This window comes from Leopardus geoffroyi, chromosome C2 (assembly GCF_018350155.1).
Source record: "Leopardus geoffroyi isolate Oge1 chromosome C2, O.geoffroyi_Oge1_pat1.0, whole genome shotgun sequence".
Classification (NCBI taxonomy): Eukaryota; Metazoa; Chordata; class Mammalia; order Carnivora; family Felidae; genus Leopardus; species Leopardus geoffroyi.
Genome location: NC_059333.1, coordinates 79,222,350 through 79,234,389, shown reverse-complemented (window position 1 = coordinate 79,234,389; position 12,040 = coordinate 79,222,350). Strand labels below are relative to the sequence as shown.

The 12,040-nt window shown below is 41.8% G+C and overlaps 1 protein-coding gene across 8 annotated transcripts in view; it reads left to right on the top strand.

Moving 5' to 3' along the window:
- LOC123611099 (LIM domain containing preferred translocation partner in lipoma) overlaps positions 1-12,040 on the top strand; it is a 680,366-nt gene that overhangs the window by 635,807 nt on the left and 32,519 nt on the right. The window lies entirely within an intron of this gene.

Genomic DNA, 12,040 nt, shown 5'->3' with positions numbered 1-12,040 from the left:
ATTAGGCTCCAAAGAAAACCGTGGCAGTGAGACAACGTTGAAACTTGAATTCCTTTCCACAGGTGGAGGGTTGGATCCTAGAGGCAGAGAACACAGCTTGGCTATTTTTATGCTTCTGCATGCAAGAAGGTGCAAGAGAATCGGGGTAAAGCAATTAGCGTCTCTCTGTCTGCAGGCAAAACTGGTTTGAACATGTTTCTCTGTTCTTGAAGGGCTGCCGGAGCCTTGGCGGTTTATCTGATGAAAGATTTCATGAAGCAAAATGTCTTCACTTACAAATCCAGGCCCTTTACACTCTCTGTCAGCCCAAAATTCATTTCTCTTCTTTACAGTCCTTTCTACAACCATGGACCTCGAAGAAGTAAATTAATCCCCCCAGAGCCTGAGAATTATGGAGAGGCTTAATCTGTCTGTTTGAGGATGTCCTAGCAAGCCCTGTTAACTCTTTTTGTATGGATGCTTTGCTTATTTGAGATTCTCCTCATTTGGAACAGAAAATACTTGTATTGTTTATACTTGTATTTTTCAGGGTATAGTATAGCTCCTGTATTTGTTTATATTGCACTGTATTATTACCATTAAAAGTATTGTGTATCACCATAGATTTATTTTGCCCGCTTTAGGGAAAACAAGACCAATGTCTCATTATTAAAACCAAAATCCTTCACAGAAACTTCTCCTTTTAAAAACACACATTAGGGGCACCTGGGTGGCTCAGTCGGTTAAGCGGCCGACTTCGGCTCAGGTCATGATCTCACGGTCCATGAGTTCGAGCCCCGTGTCAGGCTCTGTGCTGACAGCTCAGAGCCTGGAGCCTGTTTCAGATTCTGTGTCTCCCTCTCTCTGACCCTCCCGCGTTCATGCTCTGTCTCTGTCTGTCTCAAAAATAAATAAACGTTAAAAAAAAAAAATTAAAATAAATAAATAAATAAAAACACACATTAAAAAGTGTCCACAGTCAGCCAAATGTATATATAGTCTTTTATATTTGGTGCCACAAAAATCTTTCCTACCTTTGGTCTGAATTTTTACCTGTCCCTGTACATATCCTATTCTCATGTCGGCATAATGACACGTGTGGTCAGAACCCACAGAAATGTGCTGTCAGTGCTGCATTTTGTATCTTTGCGTTTTTATCAATAACTTCAGTTTTTGGTGTTTGGTTGCTTCATTTGTTTGGAGATTGTGTTTGTTTATTCTGTTTTGGATTTTGTTTCTGTTTTCCAATCTAAGCCTGAGATCCATCTAGTACTAAGATTCATCTAGTACTAGGATAAAATATTCGAGCCTAGTTCTTGGAGCTCCTCCCTCTCAGTGGTTCAGATGTCATGCTACCAGAATTCTTTCTGAGGCAAGTTACCTACTTTCTTATCTTTGATCCTAGAGAATTTTTCACCAGCCAACCAAAAAACCCACCATTGAAATTTTAATGGATCTGTTTAATTTCTTATTCTCCCACCCCCACCCCGCCCTGCCCCACCCGGTGGTGAGCTCTTGGCAATGCAGAGAACCTGTTTGTCTTGTTGCTTGTGACCCCACTGCCTGGCACAAGGTCTTGGAGAATACTGATATTCCATAACTGTCTCTTCATAAAGAAAAGAATGTTCAGAGGTTACATTTTTCTCCAGATAATGCAATCCTAGATCTTGCCATAACATCCGAGAAACCAAGTGAGAGGATTTGAACGATCTGCGAAAATCCATGTGGGCAGCTCCCAAATTATAGATGGATTGTGTCCCAGTCGTTCAGAGATGAATGAGTATTACAATTCACAAAGCTTGACAGAATTTGTTCCAGCCTTCCCGTGTCACAGATGCAGCGACTCAACCCTGAGAGGGGCCATTGCCTTGCTGAAAGTCCTAGAAAGAGTTTATGGCAGAACTCCTGCCTGGTTTTGCGTATTTTCCTTTCTGCCTTTTATCATTGTATCATAGGCACACGTACTAGTTTGTTGCATCCTTTGGCCCACAAGGAAGCACATTTAATCCAGTGTTAGATATAGGCATTATTCACTGAGTCCTGACACCACTAGAGAATAAGCTCAGAGACAAATGGAAAAGAGCTCTAGCCAGCCATCAGCAGTGGCTTCCAGAAAGGACATCCACTGCTATGAGGAAGGGCCCTGTTCACTGTGATATCAGCAGAGGTATCTGTGGACAGGTGGCTATGTCTACTCCCACCTCATGGCACAGGGGTCCATAAAATGGTAGCGGTTCTTGAATCAAGGGCGAGCCCCTGCCCAGTTCTCAGAGGCAAGAACAATGGCATATGTTCCAGAGAAACCATTGTAATGGTCTCACATGCGCATCTTTTCCCTGTGCACGTCTCTACATTTTTGATAAGGAAACAAGGGCTTTGTTGCATATTGTGTGAACACCTGTCTGCTAGGATTTAGAACAAATGCTTTCAGGCAATTTGTCTTTTAATTCAGATAAATTTCATATATTACTTTCTGTCCAGAATTGTAGGGTCATGTTAGGTTTTTCAACACTCCAGGAAGTGTTTATTTTAATTTTCTTGAAAGAAGGGGGAGGATAAAGAAAATGTATCAAAAGCTTCTACTGCCAAACTACTGTTTTGATTTCTCTTTGTGTGAGCTTTGGCATCCCCACATCTTGAGTCCTAAACTCTTTGATGTTGTCCCTTTAAGCATAAAATGAAAGATTATTTTCTTTAGTCTACAGGCTTGGAGGAGGGCAAACACAAAACATTCCTGTGTGTTCATATTCTATAGCAATAATTGATGCCGGTCTTAGGGCTGTTCTATTTGCCCTCGCCTTTTACAATAAGCATTTGGTGCTCCATGACTTTTCAGTTTTGTCAGCTTTCCAATCCTGTGTGGAGTTCCTCCGTACTGTTTTTGCGAGAGCAAAGAGCAAGGAGCAACCTGATGAGGTGGCATCCGTGGTCTGATTCTGCAGTCTATCCCCGCAGGGCTCCTAATTATGTTTTGCACACAATGGGGGCTTAATGCATGAATGAATGCATGCGTGAATCTTCCAGTTTGAATCCATGAGCTGCTTAATTCTATTAGACGCACCGCCTAGGTCTTCATAAGACATTTAATTGGGACGTATTTCGTATTGCCTTTTAACACTCAATAAATGGTTTGCGTTACTTTCAGTAAGAGCCTAAATGAATAGAAATTAAAATATTTTCAGTTACAGAGTGAATCTTTTCATACCCCTCCCCAAACCCCCCCTCCCCCCAATGGCTCTGGGTCCACGAGACTCCGTTCACAGGTTTCCTGGCCAATGTGGTTGCCTGCCTTTGTGTTTGTGTGGTATAAAATCCTAGGCTCCCAGAGTTGCCTGGGCTTTTAGAAATCCCATCAAAATGCTTATTATTTACATATGAGGAAGTTGACGTAGTTGCTTTCTTTATAGTTGGTGAATGAATTAGGAGTTCGCACTATCCTTGATCAAGATAGTATGTATGTATTAACAATATGTTGTTCAATATTTTGTTCACTCTGTTTTGTGACTGTTCCTAGACTGATTCTAAAGACAGAGAAGAGCTCAGAAGTAATCCAGATGACTTGTTTGATTTCAAGTGTTGCTGTTTTTAATCACAGACGAGACCTCTGTCCTTTGTGCTCACAGCCAAATTGGTTTGCTTTTGGTCAGAGGAAAGAATAACAATAGTCACCCTCAGAACCAACTGGGAAATCCAGTCTGTTCTGTTGACTTTGTTCATACTTTATGATAAATCTTGAAATTACCCTTTTTTCAAATTTGATGGCCAATGACCACATATTAAAGTCCTCATTTGCTTTTTCTATGCTTGCATCCCTGCTTTTGAGAATCTTTTCCATCTTTAAGGCCTTTCTAAATATTGTCATTACCTTGAGAGAAAGACAAAAATATTGACAGGAATGAGTTCAGAAATATAAAGGGATCATTCCTCAAGAGTCAAGAAAGGGAGGCAGAATAGTAATGAAATGAGGAGAACCTTGCCTTGGTTTTATAAGATCTGGGTCTGAATCCTAACACAGCATCCTTTTAGCTCTATGATTTTCAGGAGAGTGAAGACCCCTGGAAATCTTGTCTCCCTTTCTATCGAGTTCAGGAAAATATGGAACAGCTCTGGAACAGAGATTAATCTGTGCAGAGTCGTATTATTTGGGAGAAAAAAAAAACAAGACAAAACACTATCTCCAGCCATTCCTATTCCAGGTCTTGTTTGGCCAGGAAGCTTCAATGAATAACAATTTCAATGATGGCAAATATTTATTTAGCATTTTATGGCTTACAAAATGTTTCATTATTTTGCCATGCTATTATTGCTAATATTATTTAATGTTGTTCTAGCATGAAAAACAATGTTCTCTTTTACTTTAGTATTCTGTTACTGTTGGATGCATCAGAGTCTACATTTTGCAGGGTAAAAGAGAGATCCTAGGAAGATAAAGGACTGTGTGACCTAAGTCTCCTCCTAAATAATGGGGGAGATTCAAACCCACATTTTGAAACTCATACACCCGTGTTCTTTCCCAAGGCTTTCCTAAACACTGGATGCAATCAGTCATATAGAAAGGCTTGGCCTGCCCCATCCCTCGCCCCTCGCAGTCTCCTCTTTCTCTCAGAATTCTCGAGAAAGAACTTTGCTCCTTGGATTGGAAGTAGTTTGTTTCACACGAGTGGTTGTCGCTACTCATTTGAAAATCTGAAATGCGATGTCTTCATAAGACTTTGGAAGCTATGACTGGGGGAAGGGAGTCGCAATTTGCAGTGGTATCTCCCACACTTCTGCATTCTCACTAACTTGATGAAAATAACCAGAGGATTTCCTGCTTTACCTGAAACTCTCTAGGCAAGAGAGAACCCCGACTGCACCTACAAGCAGGAAAAGGCACTTGGGCTACCAAAGCTGCTTTAAACTCTGAAACTGGCAGACAGTCTGGGTACAAACAGGGAAATGGCTTTATTGGTGCTATAATAGTCTTATCTAAATATCTAAAAGCTCTCTGCAAGCATCAGTTGTTACTCTAGGTTAGATTTCAAAGCCCACAGCTCCCTTATGAGGTCAATGAGGATAACTGATGTTTATTCTATAGTTAGGGCCCTCAAGGCTCCAGCAAACATTTTGCACATCACTTCTAGGACTAGCAATCGATGCAGGAATCATTGCCAAGACCGGGCTAGCACATCTGCTTGAAAGGGTGATTTGAGTGAACAGCAAAAGAGAGGCAGGGAGAAGCCATAGGAATGGATCAGACAGGCCTGAATATAAAACCCAGCTTCACCACTAAAATGTCATACACCCACTGAGGATGAGAACTTTACTTTTCTGAAGTTCAGTTTTACTATCCACAAATAGTAATTTATAAATTTCTGCTTTACATGCAAGATATGAAAAAAATGCACCCATCTAGTTAGTTTCAGGTAATTGGCATTATTCCAGTCCTAGTTCCTAGAAGGCCTAGAGATATAAAGATTTATCACTAGACAGAGGTGGTACTTCCCAAGCCCCATGTTTTTCTATTACCTTATAGTCTAGAAAGTTCAAGGTTTCCCTTCTTCCTTTTTCCAGCTATTGGCGGGCACAGGAAGTGATATGTTCAGATCTTTGTGGCACCCCATGGCTCTTTGGGAATCAGTGTCTGTGAATTCAAGGGATAGTTGAGGTCACTGGAGGCTGTGTTTTACCTATATTCAGCCACATCTTCCTCTCAGACCTAGAGGGCCAGATATTGGAAATGGAGAAGGAAGCCATATTGCCCTTCTTGAGGCTGGAGGAGGACATTATGCACCTCTTTTAACAGTGAATCCTTGCATTTGAGGAGGGTTGGACTTTGAGTCCTACCATCTCATCTCCTTTGGTTCTCTCAACCCCACAAAGGGACATTATTACCTGCATTTTGAAAAGTTTTGTTAATGTTTATTTTTTTTTGAGAGAGGGAGAGACAGAGCATGAGCAGGGGAGGGGCAGAGACAGAGGGAGACACAGAATCCGGAGCAGGCTCCAGGCTCCCAGCTGTCAGCACAAAGCCTGACGCGGGGCTCGAACTCACGAACCATGAGATCATGACCTGAGCCGAAGTCGGACGATTAACCAACTGAGCCACCCAGGCACCCCGCTATCTGCATTTTACAGATGAGGAAACCAGGGTGATGTGATTTGCCCGTGATATGAAATTGCACGAGCCAATACTAGCACCCCAGCATGTTCTGAAATCCAGTGACATTGTTTTCCACCTCCGGCCTTGTTTCTGGCTCCCTCGGGCCTCCTGAGCAAGCTCGGGCTAGGTTTGCACTAACGATGAAGCAATCTGATGTGGCAGGCGTTCAGACCACTTGGGAAACAGTGTGCTCTTTGGGGACTGGCTTGTCTTCCTCTCAGGCCCCAGTGAAGGGGTAGCTGTGGGGCTATGGGGTCAACAGATTGTCCCTGGCTCATCAGCAGGAATAGGAAGATTCGGGGCTGTTATGCTCTAGGCCCTTCATTAAGACCACCCTAGTGTTAAAATATGTTTAAGGATTCTTTGTCTTTCACATGGAAGGCACATTAGAAAAACAGTGTCTGTAATTTGTTTCTTTCTGCTTTTAATATTTATTATTGGTAATAGTGCTTTGTAAAAGTGGGATGTGGAAGGCCGGCTAGCTTCAAGGCATCTTTCTGAGCCCTGGGACAGCATGGTACAGTGAAAAGAGCTCATCCTGAGAACTTAGAAAACTAATTTCTAGTCCTGCCTTTCCTGGGAAAGTCACCCTGCCCTTTCTAAATCAGTCTTCTCAACTACCATTGTGTTGGTACCAGGTGATTTCAAATACCTCTTCCTCTTCTAAAATTGTTCTTTAACTTTTCTATGTAAAGAGTTGATTGAAAGAGCCACAGATTTCATTATGAAAAAAAGGTTAAGTTATAAATAGGAGCTATTTAAGGCAGCAAAGAAATAGAGCATCCGTTTCTAATGATGTTCATTCTTAAAAAAAAAAAAGAAAGAAAAGACACAATTTCCATTTGTTTGCATTTAGAGAGTTAAGCCCTTGCCTAGGTAGGACATTCCTCTTTGTTAAATGAGCCATAAAATTAAGGTCTTCCCTATTTTTATTTATATACTTTATATTTATTTATATTTTATTATTATATATTGGTATAACATGATGTATTTATTTATAATATCATGTATTACATTTCTTGTTGTCTTCTTGCCTTTTTCTCATCCAAAAAATTTTTTTCTCAGTTTATTTATTTTGAGAGAGAGAGAGAACATGCATGTGAGTACATGAGTAGAGGAGGGGCAGCGAAAGAGGGAGCGAGAGAGAATTCCAGGCACAGAACCAGACACGGGTCCCGATCCCATGAACCATGAGATCATGGATCCTGAGCCAAGATCAAGAGTCAGATGCTGAACTTACTGAGCCACCCGTGCCCCATTGTCTTTGCCTCATTTTTAATTGAGGCATGATTTACATGCAGTAAGATACTCAGATCATGAGTGTCTCTGATGATGGCCTATAAACTACTGATGAGATTAGACAATTGTATACATGACCCCCCCAAATTTCCCTCATGACTCTTGACAACCCGTTCCCACCTGCTTTCCTCAGAAACCACTACTTTCTGACCTCTGTCACCATAAATTATTTCTGTCTGTTCTTTTAATTCAAATAAATGGAATCATGCCATGTTTATTTGTTGTCTGGCTTCTTTCATTCAACATTGTAGGTTTTTGAGATTCATCCACTCCACCATGTTGTTGTATCTGTGACCTGTTACTTTTTGTTGTTGAGCAGTATCCCACTGTATGAATATAGCTCCAGCTAGCTTATCCATTCTCCTCTTCTTGGATTTGGCCCTGAATTTATAAAGGTGAAAAACATGGGGCTATAAGTAGCAAATCCTTGGGTCAGATCCATCTTCTCTTCAGTCCTCTGAACCTCAGATATTTGCCACGAGGGGCCCTGACACCCACCTGAACTATTACGCAGATACCTTTGCTTCTCGTTCCTCCATTATTTCCACTACTGTCTTGTGGAAACAAGAACACCAGCCCGAGAGCCAAGAGACCTGAGCCACTCTGCCCCCACTCAACAGTAAAAATGGCCACTTCATTGCTGGACCTCAAGTTCTCCATCAGTAAAATAGTCTGATTGGACTGGATAAACCTTCAGCTCTCCCATCTTGAAGACCTGTGGTTCTTTGCAAATCCTTCCTCTAGGCTCTGGACATCTCATCCTTTTTAGTCAACCCTACATTTCACTCATTTGCATCTCTGTAGTGAAGTACCCAAAGCATCAGATCGCTCAACAAAATATCTCTGGTCCTTCCTCCTTTCCCACACCCCACACTTCCCTTCTCCAGATGTGGAGCACAGAGAAGACATGCTGTCTAAAGAACATACTGTAAGAAAGATTTCCGTGGAAGTGTTTGGGCCTTAAATTTTTACCCATTTGTCAGGTTCTTATAATGCTATTAATTTGCAAAGCTGATCAGACTATTATACTTTACTGTAATTTTTATCATACATTATGGACTTGTTCTTTTGGTCTCCTTCCCACCTCTCTGGTGGAAGCTTCTAAACTACTGGCTCAAGTTCCTTCCTCCTGATTTGTGGTACTAAATGTGTCATCTGATTTGGGGCACCAGATAGTCAAAGTGCTGGCCTACCTATATTTCAGTTGGTCCTGGGCTAACATTATTCATTTGACAATGTCTATTTTGATGTAGATTTCAACTTATCAATACTTCTCCTCTCCTTGTCTTCACAATTTATAGAAAAGGCCTTTGAAACACAACCCCTCCCCCTACGGGAAATGCTGTTGATGAATTTTTTGTTGTTGTTTGTTTAAGTCAAACTTTGCTTCAGTTTAAGATAGTATCTGCCCCAGCTTGAAGTAGACTGAAGGGAGTTGAACAGTGAAGGAGGATATTTTTCCAGCTTGTCGTAGGTCAGTAGTATAATTTTTTTAGATACCAAGGGAGTTTTAAGGTTAGTATATTTATCCATATATAGTGGAAAATTCAAAATTCCGTCTGTAAGCAAAAATAGACTAGGGAATATCTATCATTTTTATTATCCACCTCCTCGGATATATTCTTTGAAGCCCAGTGGGTGGGAGAGAGTATGGACACATAGAATCAAAAGGGCTAGTTTCTTCATCTTGGCCCACATATGTTCCAATTGAACAGCTTTGGAAAATCACTTAACCTCTTTCAGCCTTAGCATTCTTATTTGTAAATTGGGAATAATAATGTCTATGTCTGTTTTTCAAGGTGGTTTTGAGGATCTTAGAAAATACATGCAAAATTCATGGCATATGAGGTAGGAACCCAATAAAGTGGAAATGCAATTACTTTGGATTTGTCACTTCTACTACTTCTCATTATAACACCAATAGTAAGGCCTGAAGTTTTAAACTCTAACTTTGAAACTTCCAAAGTGAAGCATAAACTTTATTTTCACACTCACAGGGTCTGAGTCCTTTCATTATTGCCTACAGCTTACCCAACTTTTATTAGATCCAGAAAAACATATTTTAATGGCCTGGTGAAGGGAAGGACCCAGAGGGGCATAATCAGAATGTTCATTACGTGACCACTCTGTGCTGCATTGCGGAGATAAGACCTCTGTGCAGGGAGATGTGTCCTCTGATTCTGCAGCTGAGACTCAGACAGCCCCAGGATCTGAAAATCATCCCTCTGTCCCTAGAAAGAATGGGGGAGGATGGTAAAACCTTGAGGGAAATTAAAAATCCGCTGAACGTGAGGGAGGACTAGTGATCCACTAAAAACAAATCCATGCCATAAAGTGAATTTTCACTTGCAGGAGAGTAGGAGACACATTACTTGCTAGAATTCTGCACTCGTCCTCTCTTCAGGTCACTCTTTGGAGTGTCTGTGATTTGTTCTCCTTGACCAAACATGAGTGAGTGAGAAGCATATCTAAGTATGAACTTCTTTCATACATTTCTTCTGCTGTCTATGCCGTGTACCTGTGGCAAGGACAGCACTGTTAATGGAGACCGTATGCTCTGGAACTCAGAGCATTGACGTGGGAATTGGGGGCTCTTGCGTCTGTTCTTTCTGCCAAACACTGATTATGACCTTGGAACAAGTAGACTCACACACAAGATGAAGAAGATCGTACCTGCACCTGGCTGAGAGCTCATGTGAAAAAGACGCTACGTAACTACAAAGTATTTATTATTGTCACTTTCCTCAGATAAGGAGAATGGCTAGAATTGCTACCCAGACTTCCAGGCCACCCCCTTTGTATTCTAAACCCAGCTTTCTTCTTTGAAGTCTAGTCTCACCTAAACCAGCTGAGGATTCAACACGGTTTACCCTCACCAAATCCACTTAAAACCTTTTTGGAATTTGTGCTTCTGTACAGTCATCCACTAGTCAAGGAAGATTTATTGCACGCCTACGGTTTTGTACCAGACGCTGTGCTAGGAAATGCAGAAGATAAGTGAAACTCGGTCCTTTCTCGGGGAGCTCACAATAGCGTGGGGGAGTCAAACATGTACACAAAACTAGAACACAGCGTAACAAATGCCACAGGAATATACCTGCAGAAGTTCTGTGGATGGAGGGAGAGATAGCAGCCACTCTACATAGAGAGACCGACTCAGGGAAGGTGTCAGAGAAGAGGGCACTGACAGCCAGAGTCCAGAGTTGTCTAGTCAGAAACGAAGTGGGAAGAGCAGAATGAAGACAGGTGCCAAGGGGGAAAAAGTATAGGATATTTTCAGGGGAATGGTAGCACTCTGACTTTGCTAGAATATTGGGTACATAAGAAGGACTGAGTGTCCATTAGGGTCAAGGTTGTGTAAGTTCTTACTATGCGGCCAAAGAGAGGGCTTTCTCTTACAGCCATAGCAGATCTTCTCCTGGTTTCGAGGCAAAGCAGAGAGATCTGATGTTATCTTCATTTTAGAAATATGCTCTGACAGGATAGCATAGGTGATCCACCAGAATAGGGCAGAGGTCACACAGTGACCGCTTTCACACCAGATACCCTCAGGTGTATTTTATCTGATATTCAAAAGATAGATAGATAGATAGATAGATAGATATTTTTTTTTCAACGTTTATTTTTGGGACAGAGAGAGACAGAGCATGAACGGGGGAGGGGCAGAGAGAGAGGGAGACACAGAATCGGAAACAGGCTCCAGGCTCCGAGCCATCAGCCCAGAGCCTGACGCGGGGCTCGAACTCACGGACCGCGAGATCGTGACCTGGCTGAAGTCGGACGCTTAACCGACTGTGCCACCCAGGCGCCCCTAGATAGATTTTTTTAAATGTAAACCAGTTGCAGAGCGTCTGGGTGGGTCAGTCAGTTAGGTGTCCAACTTCAGCTCAGATCATGATCTTGCTGTTCATGGGTTCAGGCCCCACAACAGGCTCTGTGCTGATAGCTCAAAGCCTGGAGCCTGTTTTGGATTCTGTGTCTCCTCTCTCTGCCCCTCCCCAATTGTGCTCTCTCTGTCTCAAAAATAAATAAACATGAAAAAAAATAAAAATTTAAAGTACTTGCAAACTTTTAGTTTGGGAGAATTCACATAAAAATCTAGATTTACAACTTTTGCTAAAAAATCAAGTTCACAGTTTTTGCCTGGGAACAGTCAACTGGAGCTTAGAAGGACCTTCCATCTTCAGTCAGGCATGCATTCTGCAATTTGCCACAGCACCCCCACCCACCCACCCACAGTGTTTATTAGTTACTGTTTATTACACAACCCATTGATGTTGTCTTTCTGGCTCTTGTATTTGAATATGAGATTTCTGAAATAAAGCAAATCGGGTGTCAGAAAGATCACTGATGAACGACGTTGACGTTGTCCTTCCAAGAGTGACCAGAACCTGAACAATGGTGCAACCAGTGGGGATGGAAAGGCAGGCAAGGCTGGGTTGGCTGGTTTAGATGTGTAAAGGATGAGAGAGACAGAGAAGTCAAAGAAGACTGGAGTTATTATTTTGGATGAGTGGGTGGGAAGACTTCCCATAAAAATCAAAACAGGACAAAGAGAAGTCTTTGGAAAGATGGCATTGTATTCCCTGTGGCCCTTTGAAGTTCAAGACTTTGGAAAAT